Here is a 14,809-nt window from a genome sequence, read left to right on the forward strand (position 1 = left end):
AAATCGCGTTCTCAACAAAAAACAGACATTACCCTCAACAGTAAAATTCAACACAATAGCAATAATCTCTCAATTGTAATCCTCAAATTGAAATGCATTGCTACTCAATAATTCCTCAAACAGTTTTCAATGTGAGACAAATTAAAAATTAATATTGCTGCGAATATTTTCTAACCACAATTGGCATGAAAGTCAATCCCAGTTCTTACTGAAAGTCAATACTAAATTTCTAGTGATTTTGTACATTTTATTAATTTTTTTCGTTAAAAATATAATAATATTAAAAATAACATTAACAATATATAAAAATAATAATATGTTATAATACCAATCAAAACATAATTATCTTATTAAAGGTATTAATAACTAAAACTATCAATACAACTTTAAATAACTTAAACATTTTTCATGTATAATTTCCCCCATAATGTTGGTGTCACATAACTATTAATTAATTAATTATTAATTAATATGCTGACAATTTCAAATAATAACTATCGAGGAACTTGCTGGCCTGCGTGTTAGAATAGATTCCATCAAGTGGAATTCACAAAATATCAAACTGATGACGGAATGTAAATTGATGTTATGCACATTTTCATCCAGAAGTTCTTGATTTAGGAACTGTTGCACTTTGTTTTAATTGGTTGCACTTTGCAAGTTTTCTGGAATCTTTTCTTTGTTGTTTCCTTCATCATTTTTTCACCGGTCAACATCTTCCAAGAATATAACATCCAATGATTTTAGTTTTCTGCAAAACAATCGAGTTTTGTGATTTCCATTACGTTTTCATTTCACTTTTTATTTTGACTTACCAATTTGTATTTCTTCCAACTGACCACGTACTTCGTGATTTCCTCAAGAACGTTGGTGTTACAAAATTGTTGTTATTAAAATACTGGCAATTTTCAGGAACTTGATGACCAGATAATTGGAATAAATTTCCAGCAATTTCAATTCACAAAATAACAAATTAAACCGATGATGCACATTTTCATCCAGAAGTTCTTGATATAGGAATTGTTGCACTTTTTTTTAGTTGGTTGCACTTTGTAAGTTTTCTGAAAACTTTTCTTTGTTGTTTCCTTCATCGGTTTTTCATCGGCCAACATCTTCCAAGAATATACCATTCAATGATTTTAGTTTTCTGCAAAACAATCGAGTTTTGTGATTTCCATTATGTTTTCATTTCACTTTTTATTTTGACTTACCAATTTGTATTTCTTCCAACTGACCAAGTACTTCGTGATTTCCTCAAGAACGTTGGTATTACAAAATTGTTGTTATTAAAATACTGGCAATTTTCAGGAACTTGATGGCCAGATAATTGGAATAAATTTCCAGCAATTTCAATTCACAAAATAACAAATTAAACCGATGATGCGATATAAATTAAACTATCGATGTGATGCGAATTATCATCCAGTAGTTGTTGATATGGAAAAGCATAAATACCAAGTTTTTTTGGTTGCACTTTGATTTATGGAAACTTTCTCTTCTCGATAAGCCACTACCATTTTTCATCGGCCAGCCTCTTAATGTGTCCAAGAATCAGCATCCAAATATTTTAGTTGTCTGCAAAGAGATTTGAGTTTAGTGACTTCCTTAAAGTTTTCATTTCGTGTTTTAGTTTTACTTACCAATTATTATAAGCAATTTCAATTGCTTATTAAAAAATTTCCACATTTTTGTATTTCTTCCACGAACTTTGTTGTCCAAAGTAGTATTGAAAACCATGTGGTTTTTTCGTTGCATTTCAGGGTAGTGTTTTGTCAAAGTTTTCTCTAATTATCTTCAACACATTTTCAAAGTTTTCGTCAACATTTTGACAAATTGGTTGTAATTCGCAAACAATTTGAAGATGAATTGAAGATGAGCTTTTTCAAGTCAAGTTGAATTTATGTTGAAAATGATATTTACCCTCAAACTGAAGAGGTGTTGCATTTGAAAAACGCTCATCCTGTGTTTATTGGGGTGGCTCTGAGGGAGGAAAAAAGTAATGTATGCCGCCGCATTTTGCTAGCGTTTTCGTTAGAAGCTGGCAAGGCTTGATATTTAATAATGTGTGGCAACATTTATGTTTCGTTACAAAATACACACCTCGGCACACCTCCGATGAAGAAAAAATAAAAATACTCTCCAGCGAAAAATGGTCTAAAATTTTGGAACTATACTTTTGTTATTAGTTTATTTATTTTCTAGGAAAATTTCTGTGGAAAATTCTGTGAAAGATGAGCTGTGGTAAATGAGAACTTGAGCAACATAGTAAATCAAAGCTTCACATAAAAAATCTTTCGCCAATAAATATATGTTATTTTGCGAAAAAAGTGATCTACCAAATGTGGTGAGCAATTTTGAAGTACATCTCAGTATGTTCTTTACCGAACATGAAGTATAGGCCAACAATAGAGACTTTGTGAGTTTCAAATGACATGACTACGTATCTAAAAGTTAATTCCTCTAAGGACCTATACTATTTTTGAGATTAATAAATTTTTATAAGACTGAATGCAAATTTATTTTTACGTAATATACATTGCATTTTCATATGTTTTAAGATAATAAAGCACATAGAACAACACTTTTTATTAATTTTTGTTTAAATTTAACGAAAATTACTGTAGGGGAAATTGTAGGGAACATTTTTTGGGAATGTAGGAGAAGTAGGGAACTTTTTTAGGCCTTGTAGGGTAAACCGAAAAATTCCCTGGCAACACTGATTTCAATAAGAAGAAGAAAAAATGAACGAGCTGAAATGTAAATAAGATGTAAAAAATAGTCAAAACTACCAAAAGAACTAGCCTACCAATCAATTGGTATAGAATAGTTTAGCAAAATTTGAAGTAAATCCGAGTGAATCTATAACTACAACGTCATTTCTACTCCTGTGCAAAATTTCAAGTAAATCGGAGTAAAAATATATTTCTATTCCTATTTCAACTTGCTTTGGCATTCATATCTAGAATGTTACTTCTTGTCCCTGTGCAAAATTTCACGTAAATCGGAGCAATGTTTTGGCCTCTGTGTCAAATTTCACTTAAATCAGACGGCAACTTAGATCTCCATTGCCATACGAGTCTAAATCGGGCGATTTTCGATTTTCACCAAATTCGGCATGCACAATTACAATTCTAACTCTACTCCCTGTGCAAAATTCCACGTACATCGGAGTAAAACTTTGGCCTCTGTGGTCATATGCGTGTAAATCGGACGAAAGATATATATGGGAGCTATATCTAAATCTGAACCGATTTCAACCAACTTTGTCATATATATCTAGAATGTTAGTTCTACTCCCCGTGCAAAATTTCACGAAAATCGGAGTAAAACTTTGGACTCTGTGGTCATATGATTGTGTATCAGGCGAAGGAAGTATATGGGAGCTATATCTAAATCTGAAGCGATTTCATCCAACTTTGACATATATAGCTAGAATGTCACATCCCTGTGCAAAATTTTAGACCTATATTTGAATCTGAACTGATTCAATCATCTTTGAAACATGTAACTAGAATGTCGCTTCCACTACCTATGCAAACTATCATGTAAATCGGAGTAAATCTTTGGACTCTGTGGTCATATGAGTGTCAATCGGGCGAATGATATATATGGGAACTATATCTGAATCTGAACCTATATCAACAAACTTTAGCAGGCATAGCTGGAATGTCACTTCTATTCCCTGTGTCAAATTTCACGTAAATCGGAGTAAAACTTTGGCCTGAGTCTAAATCGGGCGAAAAATATATATGGGAGCTACATATGAAACTGAACCGATTTCAATCAAACTTGGCATGCATAGCTGGAATGTCACTTCTACACTCTGTGCAAAATTTCACATAAATCGGAGTAAAAATTTGACCTCCATTGTCATATAGTTTTAAATCGGTCGAATGATATATATAAGAGCTATATTTGAATCTAAACCGATTTCCTCAAAATTGGACGTGCATACACTGAAAAAAAATATTTACGTGATATTAAAGATTACGCAACCTAAGTTTTAGGATGCGCAAATTTAGGACATAAATTTTGGAAATTTGCGTCCCTCCGATAAAGTCGTATGTCTTTGAACCAAGGCAAAATTTCCTTAAAGTAAAGAAACACATTTTTGATTTAAAGAAATCATCCTTAAATTAACTGAAATATTGAATCTTAAGATATAAGATAAAAACGCTTCAAATATAGGCTAATACTTATTTTTTGAGGATTTAGCATCCTTGGTTTAAAGTTTTTTTTGAAATTAAGGAAACATTTTATATTTTGAATTTGTTTGTACGTGAATTGTTCTATTAATGTACCGCGAAAAAAGGATGAAAATTCCATAAATGAGATCTGTATCCTAACTTTAATTCTATTGATCCTAAATTTAACGCCAGATAGGTCGCTAAAATTGTTTTTATATTAAAGAAGCCGAATCTTTGACTCGGAATCAATACCAAAATCCTTAAGGGAAGGTCAAAATCTTTGGATCCAAGTAAACTTTTTTTTGAGTGTAGCAACAATCCCAATTCTACTCGCAAAGTTTCATGTAAATCGGAGTAAAACTTTGGACTCTGTGGTCATATGAGTGCAAGTCGATCGAATCATATATATATATGGGAGCTATACCTAAATCTGAACCGATTTCAACCAACTTTCTCATGTATAGCTAGAATGTAAATTTTACTCACTTTGCAAATTTTCAAGTAAATTGGAGTAAAACGTTTGCCTCTGTGGTCACATAAATGTATATAGGTAGAGTGATATTTTGGAACTATATCTAAATCTGACCCGATTTTAACCAATTTTGTCATGTATAGCTAGAAGTATACTCCCTTTTCAAAATTTCACGTAAATCGGAGTAAGTATCTATGGTCATATGAGCGCAAACTATAGACAAAATAATAGTGTTATAAATTTGAACAGTGTAGGAGGACTTAGTTTTGTAATAACTATTAGTAAAACTTTCATAATTTGAACGAAAAATCAACTTCATCGTTGTAATTTTTGTTGACTACATTTTTTTTAGTAAAATTGATTTTGGTTCCTCTATTTCGAAAGACAAGTCACTTCATATTTTGTTGTCGAGTAATAAACGAACATATACAATATGTGTCAAGAAAAAAGTAAAAACATTGTTAACATATGAATTAATTCGCAGGCCAAAAATTTGAAAATACTCATTTTTGATAATGAATGTATTCTCATACAAACGAATCGAACTTTCAAAAATAGAGAAACCCAAATTCATTCGACTTCGAGTGACTGCCTTTCTTTCGAATGGGGTTTCGTTCGATATACAGGAACAGGGCATCAATTATGGGGATTAGTTTTTTGTTTATTTTGGAAATTGAAGTGAATTGTTGTAAATGATATTAACAAAACTGCCGTTAAAAGTTTATTGCAAATAACAACCGATATTTGTTTCAGTGTATGATTTATCGTGTGATACATGCGTAATACAAGTAAATATAAATCTACACTTGTACTATATCAAAATCTTTATTTTTGTAAGATCATAAACTATAAATTCATTGTGTAGAAGGAACGACATTGTTCGACCACGTCCAAAACAGTTATTTTTCTGCTGGAAGTTTTGTAACATACTTGACTGTCAAGCTTTAGCTCATACCCTGTTTCTGTATGTCGAACGAGAGTATTTCAAACGAAAGAAAATTGATTTGGGTTTCTCTATGTCGAAAGGCAAGTCACTTCATATTTTGTTGTCGAGTAGCAAACGAACATATGCAATAAGTGTCAAGAAAAACGTAAAAACATTTTAAAATTTGAATGAGTTCTCAGGCCAAAAATTTGAAAATACTCATTTTTGATAATGAATGTATTCTCATACAAACGAATCGAACTTTCAAAAATACAGAAACCCAAATTGATTCGAATTCGAGTGACTGCTTTTCAGTCGACTGGGTTTTCGTTCGACATACAGAAACAGGGCATTAGTTTTTTGCGACTGGTACATTCAGCCTACATAGAAGACAAAAGCATATCTATGAGTTTCATGTCGCCTTCTGTTTGAAACCGGTCATATTGTTTCCTGTATCAAGCCATCCTAATTCGGTACGTAATTGAGCAAAGCATTCCATAGGATGTCATAAAGCTTAAACACCATACTCCATACCAATTTCTTTATCATAAGTCGTGTTTACGAACTCGAATTTGGCCATTAAAAATTTTCAAGTCACAGCCACGACAGGCTCTTTCAGATTTGGCATATTTAATGCTATACTTGCAAACTTCCAATATTTCTGCTTTCACAACGGATGTGCATTCGACCTTGGTCTCCATAACGAATGTTTTCCAAGTTCTGTATGTCACGTACCGAGTATAGACACTGTTTCTTAAGGAAACACAATTTTGTCATGGAAACCGCATTGAACCACAGCCGTAATACGCAAGGATCCTTGGGCAATATTATGATTACAACCTTTAAAACTTGAACGACCCGATATAGCAAATTTCATTTTATACGCCAATTCAACATCTTTCATATTGATGATGTTGCAGTTCAATTAGAAAAAACAAAACGACGGCAAAAAAATATAAGACAAAATCAATTGAGTAGAAACGCAAAGAAACAATGTAAACAATATAATAGTGTTGCCATATATTCCTATCTTTGAAATCTGATAATGGGCCTGTTCGAAACCGAAAATGTTTACTATTGTGAGATCAATATCGTTGAAAATTTAATGCCCTGTTCCTGTATATCGAACGAAAGCTTCATTTGGTAATCCAAACGAAAGAAAATTCATTTTGATTCCTCTATGTCGAAAGGCAAGTCACTTCATATGTTATTATGTTATCGAGTACAAGCGAACATATACAATATGTGTCAAGAAAAAAGTAAAAACATTGTTAACATTTGAATGAATTCTCAGGCCAAAAATTTGAAAATACTAATTTTTGATACTCAATGTATTCTCATACAAACGAATGGAACTTTCAAGAATAGAGAAACCCAAATTCATTCGAATTCGAGTAACTGCCTTTCTTTCGACTGGGTTTTCCTTCGATATACAGGAACGGGGCATAAATATTTTAAACTTTTTTTTTGAAAATTGCTGCATTTTTTACAAAATTAAAAAAAAAAACATAGTAGGTATAAATAGTGTACTTTAAAGAGAACATGTTTAGCAAACATTTTCCCAAAAACTCTCAGTTTTCGAGATATCGATCGGTTCAAATTTTAATTTTATTAAATTTTTGTTGTTATTCACAAAATTTAACAAAAAGTTGCATGATGGGTATAAATAGCGTATTTTGAAAAGAAAATGTAAAGCAAAAACTTTCCAAGAAAGCTTAGTTTTCGAGATATCGTTCGTTAAAAATTTAAATATTTTAAATTGTCTTGGAAAATTGGCAGCATTTTTTTAGAAAATTTAACAAAAGAGTGCATTTTGGGTATAAATAGCGTATTTGAAAGAGAAAATGTTTAGTAAAAATTTTGTAAAAAGAGCTTAGTTTTCGAGATATTGATCATTGAAATATTTTAAATTTTTTTTGATTGGCAGCATTTTTTACAAAATTGAACAAAAAAGCTGCATATTGATTATAAATAGCGTATTTTAAAGAGAAAATGTTACGTAAAAATTTTGTCAAAAAAGTTTTCGAGATATCGATCGTGGAAAATTTACACATTTCAAAATTTTTTGGAAAAACGACTGCATTTTTTTTATATAAAATTTAACAAAAAGTGCATTTTGGGTATGAATAGCGTATTTTAAAGAGAAAATGTTAAGTACACTTTGCTTAAAAAAGTTTAGTTTTCGCGATATCGATCTTTAAAAATTTAAATATTTTAAACTGTCTTTGAAAATTTGCAGCATTTTTTTTTAATTTAACAACAGAGTGCATTTTGGGTATAAATAGCGCATTTTAAAGAGAAAATGTTAAGTAGCATTTTTCTTAACCGAGCATAGTTTTCGAGATATCGATCTCTGCAAATTTAAATATTTTAACTTTTTGTTGAAAAATGGCAGCATTTTTTACAAAATTTAACAAAAAAGTTGCATGATGGGTATAACTAGCGTATTTTAAAAAGAAAATGTTATGTAAAAATTTTGTCAAAAAATCTTAGTTTGCGAGATATCAGTCGTTGAAAATCTAAATATTTTAAATTTATTTTAAAAAATGGCCGCATTTTTTTTTTAAATTTGACCTAATGCGCTTTACAGACTATCAGTTATTCCGGACGGAATGTCGGTGTTTGTAAAGAATCTTACAGTGTGTCGGATCGATACGACTTGTCGGCGATGACTAAATAATCGCTAAATGTGTTATCGATCCCATAAACATGCAGCAGTATCGATTATGCCTTCGGACTTAACTTATATTGTGCACAATATATGGGATATGTTCGACACGAGCACTGTCGTCCGGAATAACTGACAGTCTGTAAAGCGCATAAAAGTGCATATTGGGTATAAATAGCGTATTTGAAAGAGAAAATGGTTAGTAATTTTTTTTTCAAAAAAGCTTAGTGTTCGAGATATTGGTCGTTGAAAATTTTAATATTTAGAATTTTTTGGAAAAATGGCTGTATTTTTTACAAAATTTAACACAAAATTCGCATATTGGATGTAAATGGTGTAATTTAAAGAGAAAATGTGAAGTAAAATTGTTGTCAAAAAAGCTTAGTTTTCGAGATATCAATCGTTGAAAATTTAAATATTTTATAATTGCTGCATTTTTTTTTTTAATTTAACCAAAAAGTGCATATTGAGAATAAATAGTGCATTTGAAAGAGAAAATGTTACGTAAAATTGTTGTCCAAAAAGCTTAGTTTTCGAGATATCGATCGTTGTAAATTTAAATATTTTAACATTTTTTGAAAAAATTGCCGCAATGTTTTTTTTTTTTTTTAATTTAACCAAATAGTTCATATTGGGTATAAATGGCGTATTTGAAAGAGAAAATGTTAAGTAAAAATTTTGTCAAAAAAGCTTAGGTTTCGAGATATCGGTCATTGAAAATTTAAATATTTAAGAATATTTTGGAAAAATGGCTGCATTTTTTTTTTTAATTTCACCCAAAAGTGCATATTGAGTATAAATAACGTATTTTAAAGAGAAAATGTTAAGTAAAAATTTTGTTAAAAAAAAATTTTTTCAACGAGATAACGTTGAAAATTTAAATATTTTAAATTTTTTGAAAAAATGGCTCCACATATTGGGTATATATAGCGTAGAGAAAATGTTAAGTAAAAATTTTGTCAAAAAATTATTAGTTTTCGAGATATCGATCGTTGAAAATTTAAATATTTTAAAATTTTTTCAAAAATTTTCTGCACTTTTTTACTAAAATGTAACCAAAAAGTGCATATTGGGTATAAGTAGCGTGTTTTAAGGAGAAAATGTTAAGTAAAACTTTTGTCAAAAAAGCTTAGTTTTTGAGATATTGATCGTTTAAAATTTTAAATTTTTTTGAAAAATGGCGGCATTTTTTTACCAAATTTAACCAAAAAGTGCATATTGGGTATAAATAGCGTATTTTAAAGAGAAAATTTTAAGTAAAAATTTTGTCAAAAAAGCTGAGTTTTTTTAACTTTGGAAAATTGGCTGCATTGTTTAGAAAATTTAACAAAAAAGGAACGTATTGGATAAAAATAGTGTATTTTAAAGAGAAAATGTGAAGTAAAATTGTTGTCAAAAAAGCTTAGTTTTCGAGATATCGTTCATTGAAAATTTAAATATTTTAAAAAAATTGACTGCATTTTTTTTACAAAATTTAACCAAAAAGTGCATTTTGGTGTATTATTAAGAGAAAATGTTATGTAACATTTTCAAATAACATTTTTCTCAAAAAAGCTTAGTTTTCGAGATATCGATCGTTGAAAATTTAAAAATGTCAAAATTTTTTGAAAAAAATGGCTGCATTTTTTTTACAAAATTTAACCAAAAAGTGCATATTGGCGTATTTTTAAGAGAACATGTTGTGTAACATTTTTTTATGTAACATTTTTCTCAAAAAAGCTTAATTTTCGAAATATCGATCGTTGAAAGTTTACATATTTTAGAATTTTTGGAAAAATGGCTGCATTTATTAGTAAATTTATCAAAAAAGTTGCATGTTGGATATAAATAGTGTATATTAAAGAGAAAATTAAAATAAGTAAGATTTTTCTCAAAATAGTTTAGTTTTTGAGATATCTATCGTTGAAAATTTCAAAATTTCAATTTTTTGAAAAAATGGCTGCATTTTTTAACAAAACGTAACCAAAAAGAGCATATTGTGTATAAGTAGCGTATTTTAAAGAGAAAATGTTAAGTAAAAATTTGGTCAAAAAGCTTAGTTTTCGCTATATCGATTGTTGAAAATTTAAATATTTTAGAATTTTTGGAAGAATGGCTGCATTTTTTACAAAATTTAAATTTAATTTAAAGAGAAAATGTTAAGTAACATTTTACTCAAAAACGCTTAGTTTTCGAGATATGCATCGTTGAAAATTTAAATATTTTACAATATTTAATCAAAAATTGCGTATTGCTATAAATAGCGTATTGTAAAGAGAAAATTTCAAGTAAGAATGTTGTCAGAAAAGCTTAGTTTTCGAGATATTTTTTGAGAAATGGCTGCATTTTTTTTGTTTCTAATTTAACAAAAATTCATAGTGGGTATAAATAGGGTATTTTAAAGAGAAAACGGTTAGTAACAATTTTGTTAAAAAGTTTAGTTTTCGATATATCGTTCGTTGAAAATTTAAATATTTTAAAATTTTTTGGAAAAAATGGCTGGAGTTTTTAAAAAATTTAACAAAAAAATGCATATTGGGTATAAATAACATAGTGTATTTTAAAGAGAAAACGTGAGTAACAATTTCGACAAAAATGCTTAATTTTTGGGGAGATCGATCGTTGAAAATTTAAATATTTGGAAATTTTTTGGAAAAATAGCTTTTTTGAATAAATTGGTACTTAACATATTGTTTTTAAAATACACTTTTTATATACATTGTTTTGTTAAAATTTTTAAAAAATGCAGCCATTCGAGTAAACAATTTTACAATATGTAAATGTTCAGCTATCGATTTTTCGAAAACTAACCTTTTTTGGCAAAAAAATTGTTTTACATTTTCTATTTAAAATACACTATTTATACTAATATGCTCTGTTTTTTAATTTAGTATAAATGCAGCCATTTGTCCAAAACATTTTAAAATATTAAACTTTTCAACGATCGATATTTCGAAAACTAAGTTTTTTGACAAAATTGTCATTGAACATTTTCTGTTTAAAATACACTATTTTTACCCAATATGCATTTTGTTTTTAAATTTTAAAAATGCATTTTTTCAAAACATGTTAAAATATTTAACGATCTAAATTCTATTTTGACGTTCAATCATAATTTTGGTATAACTTTGTTATTGTTATTTTTCGACGCAAACTGCAAGACGATTGAAACATTTGACAAAACTAATTTTTAATACTACATTGTCTTTTGCAGAAGTTCGTTAAAATGCCAAAATAATAGGTTTGTTTTCTTTTACTAATGGATAAGAAAGCCTTAGCTTCCGGTATGGAGTATAACAGAGTATTATTTTAAAGTAAAGCCTAGTACTACAATCACGTTTTCGTACGGAAACCCGTTATACTCCAGTTTTTTTCGAACAGATTATTATTTAACGCTGATATTTTCGCACCGAAATATAGGGTGGCATATGATTTCGCTGAAATATATTAATATCTCTGTGTTTGGGACCCCATTCACTGTGATAAATGCTGATATTCGTTTTTCACAGAAACGAACATAGTAACAGCATAACGACGAAGATTGTGATTTTCAACTCGCAAACCAAATATAGTACCGTCCTTTTTCTGGAGATGACCACGATTCGTTACACAAAATTATATTAAAATTTGTTAGTTTCGGTGGAATATTCAGACCCTATCTCAAAATTGTTTAAAAAAGGCCAGATAATGTTATGGAAAACAGACCTATTATCGTCATTGAATGTTACGATGTTACGCTTTATTGTAAACGATTTTGTTTAGGTGCTATACAAGGGAGTGCAATCATCAGCTGTTCAAAGATCTTATTTTGGCTCGGAAAAATAAATTCTAACGCCAAACAAACGAATGCAAATATTTCAAGCAATACAGCAGGAAAAAAGCAAATAAAACAAGGCATTTGAATTATTTAAAGAATTGGAAAGGAGATTGTAATCAATATCTGCCTTTGATTTGGGTAACATCTATCTTCTAATTCATTTAATTTTCTTTGATTAGTGATTGTACTGTAAAGTCTTCAATAAAAATTTTTTAATTTAATTCGTAGGATGACGAATGACAAGTTGTGGAGGAAATCAAGGCTATATTCGACGGAAATTGTGCTCAGGCGGAAATTCGATGTTCCAAATATGAATGAATTATCTTTATAGGGCCAATTATTTAACTTCGGGTGATCGAACTTAATGTCCACTTTTGAATTTTCGCAATTCTGCTGTGCAACGAAACAGGCGTGGTCTTCTCACTTATTTATATCAACGTTTACAGCGAATTGATGCAATGCGTTGGGAACTTGGACCAGAGGTCTCATATTTCAAGAAATATTAATCGTTCGCTTCGTATATGCGGTCATTTGGGGATGGTCGGGGTATTGATTTGACTGGTGTTTTAAGACCCCCAAATCATTGTATATAGAAGTTCATTGCGTCGAAGAGTTCGGAAAATTTGAACTGGAAGTGATATATTTAAAAAGGAATCTTAGTTCGTTTCTCCGAAAAGCGAGTATCAGCAAGTATCATCGAGAAGAGAGTCCTAAACATATTTGTGCGAAATAATATGACTGCCTATTTTTTTTCGTGCAATTACTTTTAAATAAATATAAACTTCTTGAATTGTTGCTCTACATAATTCCCCATCAACTAATAATAACATTTACATAGAAAAAATTTTCACCAAAATATTTCCAATTATAATTCTAATTGAATTTTCAAAAATATTCAATTAAAAATTTAATTGATTCAACAAATTTCTTTATTAAAACAAAAATCAATCACAAGAATAAATAATCAATAAATAAAACAATCAATTTTTTAATTGGATCAATTAATTTTTTAATTGACTGTGGTGATTGATACTATCATTTCTGTGATTGAAGACATAGCTCCCATATATATCATTAGACCGATTTACACTCATATGAGCACAGAGGCCACAGTTTTACACCGATTTACTTGAAATTTTGCAAAGGGATCAAAAGTGTCGCTCAAGCTATACGTGCCAAAGCTGCTTGAAGTCGGTTCAGATTTAGATATAGCTCCCATAGACTCATATGACCACAGAGGCCTAAGTTTTACTCCGATTTACTTGACATTTTGCACAGGGAGTAGAACTGACAGTCTAGCTATACATACCAATGTTGGTTGAAATCGGTTCAGATGTAGATTTTACATACAGGCCAAAGTGTTACTCCGACTTATTTTAAATTTTGGACAGGTAGTAGATGAAATGAAAGTAGATGTTGTTTGAATTTGGTTCAGATTCAGATATAGCTCCCATATATGTCTTTCGCCTGATTTAGACTCATATGGCCATAGAAGCCATAGTTTTACTTCGATTTACATGATATTTTGCACAGGGAGTAGAAGTGGCAATCTAGCTATACATTCCAAAGTTGATTGAAATCGGTTCAGATGTAGGTATAGCATCCATATATGTATATCAGACCGATTTACACTCATATGACAACAGAGGCCCAAGTTTTACTCCGATTTACTTGAAATTTTGCACAGGGAGTAGAACTGTCAATCCAACTATACATACCAATGTTGGTTGTAATCGGTTCAGATGTAGATTTTACATAAAGGCCAAAGTGTTACTCTGACTTATTTAAAATTTTGGACAGGGAGTAGATGAAATGAACGTAGATGTTGTTTGAAATCGGTTCAGATTCAGATATAGCTCCCATATATATCTTTCGCCCGATTTAGATTCTTGTGACCACTCCGAAAACTTTTAATCGCAGGAAATGGGAGTGCACAGGGAGTGCAATTAAAATTTTAGTAATGTGTGCCATATTTGGTAAAAATCTGTTCAGATATAAATATAGACCTCATATATATGTTTTCTCGACAGGGTAAATATGGCTAGGATACCCACATTTTACCCCCGAGATTTTAAACCAATTGAATAGATATTTTACATGGAGACTAAATTTAACATTCTATTTAAGTGAGCCGAATTCGATCCAAAGCAGCTCAGAAGTGGACAAAGTCCCAATATATATGGTCTTCCGATTTGGGCAAATAAAGCCAGAATACCCAGATTTTTGTCGTAAAATTTTAAAACATTACTAAAATTTGCCTGTAGTTCTATTCAATAGTATATTTATTTTCTTCTTCTTCAATATTAAACTACTCATCTGGGTTTCATACCATACTGGAGTCCGAAGGCGATCAGAAATTAAAACCTTGACGCCGTAACGGAACAAATTTTCATCTAAATTTATGGCAACCCTGGCAAAATAATAATAAAATTTAAATTTAAAAAATATAATACAAGGTGAATGAATTGTTTTATATTAAATAGCTAAAAATGTTGTGGAAAAGTGGAGGTTTCAAAAAAACCCAAAAACGATTTTTTTTGTAAATGTACCGAAAATATCACCGTCCCTGAAATATGCGGAAGGTAACAGAAAATTTCAGGGACAGTCCCCAAAACATCGAAATGTACCCAATGTATGCGATATATTGAAAAAATGTACCGAAAACATGCGCAAGGCATACATATATATATATATATATATATATATATATATATATATATATATATATATATATATATATATATATATATATATATATATA

The 14,809-nt window shown here is 29.9% G+C and overlaps 2 long non-coding RNA genes across 2 annotated transcripts; one reads left to right on the forward strand and one right to left on the reverse strand.

Moving 5' to 3' along the window:
- Positions 1-226: 226 nt before the first annotated feature.
- LOC142221738 (uncharacterized) lies at positions 227-1,968 on the reverse strand. The gene is made up of 4 exons (XR_012718201.1): positions 1,641-1,968; positions 1,212-1,575; positions 816-1,147; positions 227-751 (listed from the first exon to the last, which is right to left on the reverse strand). It is a non-coding gene; the product is annotated as an uncharacterized LOC142221738 (long non-coding RNA).
- A 10,044-nt stretch (positions 1,969-12,012) lies between these two features.
- On the forward strand, positions 12,013-12,838 carry LOC142241676 (uncharacterized). The gene is made up of 2 exons (XR_012723757.1): positions 12,013-12,186; positions 12,277-12,838. It is a non-coding gene; the product is annotated as an uncharacterized LOC142241676 (long non-coding RNA).
- The last annotated feature ends 1,971 nt before the right edge of the window (positions 12,839-14,809 follow it).

Source organism: Haematobia irritans, chromosome 1 (genome assembly GCF_050003625.1).
Source record: "Haematobia irritans isolate KBUSLIRL chromosome 1, ASM5000362v1, whole genome shotgun sequence".
Classification (NCBI taxonomy): domain Eukaryota; kingdom Metazoa; phylum Arthropoda; class Insecta; order Diptera; family Muscidae; genus Haematobia; species Haematobia irritans.